Source organism: Miscanthus floridulus, chromosome 14 (genome assembly GCF_019320115.1).
Source record: "Miscanthus floridulus cultivar M001 chromosome 14, ASM1932011v1, whole genome shotgun sequence".
Taxonomy (NCBI): Eukaryota; Viridiplantae; Streptophyta; class Magnoliopsida; order Poales; family Poaceae; genus Miscanthus; species Miscanthus floridulus.
Window position 1 is genome coordinate 37,876,786 of NC_089593.1, and position 1,332 is coordinate 37,878,117.

Here is a 1,332-nt window from a genome sequence, read left to right on the forward strand (position 1 = left end):
TAGCATCACAATAATAACCATAGCTGATGTAGCATTCCCATGTCCAATATGACCCTCAAATTCCATAGTCTAGTTACTTCGATGCTGGGACTAGTCGAGTTTCTCACTATTCAGGAGAGACAGCAGTTCGAATCGGTTGCAACTAGCTAGGCAGTTATTCCTAACACAAACCCATACTTCCCCCATTAGGGTCGCGTTGGGTCACCTTTGGTACAACACAGGTACACATTTCATAGGTTTGATCAGCGCCGCTCAACCAGGGACAACCAGCTGCCAGGACGTTTAGGCCCGGCCAGCCCTTGGGCTCACATCTGGCTCCCCGCAAATCCTTACTACTGTCTAGAGTGCGCACTCTAATAGAATGAGGCCCGTCCTGAGTTAAGCTACTTGGCTTCACGGTCAGAATGAGTTATCCGGCCAGCTAAGTGAGAGGCATGCGTTCAATCTCAACAGAAGCGCCAACAATGGTATGGTCTTTAATCGACATAGACGAGACCAACATAGCCAACCCACACCATGTGCATATAAGATCCCGCCTAATCTCCACTTAGATAACATCGAATGATTATTTTCCATGATAGCAAATATAGCCAACCGTGCTCTGGTATCCACCTATACCTCGCAGGTGATGGGAAATCACCCGACTTCTACCAGTCAAAGCATGGCTAAGCATATATTCGATCCTAGACCTACATAGGGTTTAAGGTATATATATCTGGACAAGATAGTTCTATGCATCAAGTGTTTTCAAATCAACTCTTATAACCTAATGCATCAAACATAAATGAGTCAAGTGATATTTTATAAAACATAGGAGGCTTAGAATGCTCTGGGGCTTGCCTTTCAGAAAGGAGGTAGGCCTATGATCAGGGCACTCCAATAATTCCTCAGGAGCCTGCTCCTCGCTTTTGGGGGCTACCTGTTGTGGTGCCTCCTGATTCTCCTCCTCCTCTGCCTCAAACTCTAAGAGTGTGATTCCTTCTGGCAATCATATATGCATGAGCGCAAAATAAGATACAAGAATGCATGGGTAATGATATGGATGATATGATATGATGCATAAACATAAATGTCCTTAACAACAAGGTATTAGGGTGATAACAAGATTAATTTTCCTTTACTAAGTAGGTGCATATCTCTTCTCTAGAAATTAAACAAATGTCCATTTAAGCATTTTCTGGACTACAAGACAGGAGCCGCTTATTTTGACCATAACTAGAGTTATACACCTCCAAACAATATGGTTATGGACTTTATGGAAAGCTTATGAAATTTCCTACAACTTTCTTTTAATCATCTTAAGGTGATTCAATAGTTATCTAGGTCAAAGAA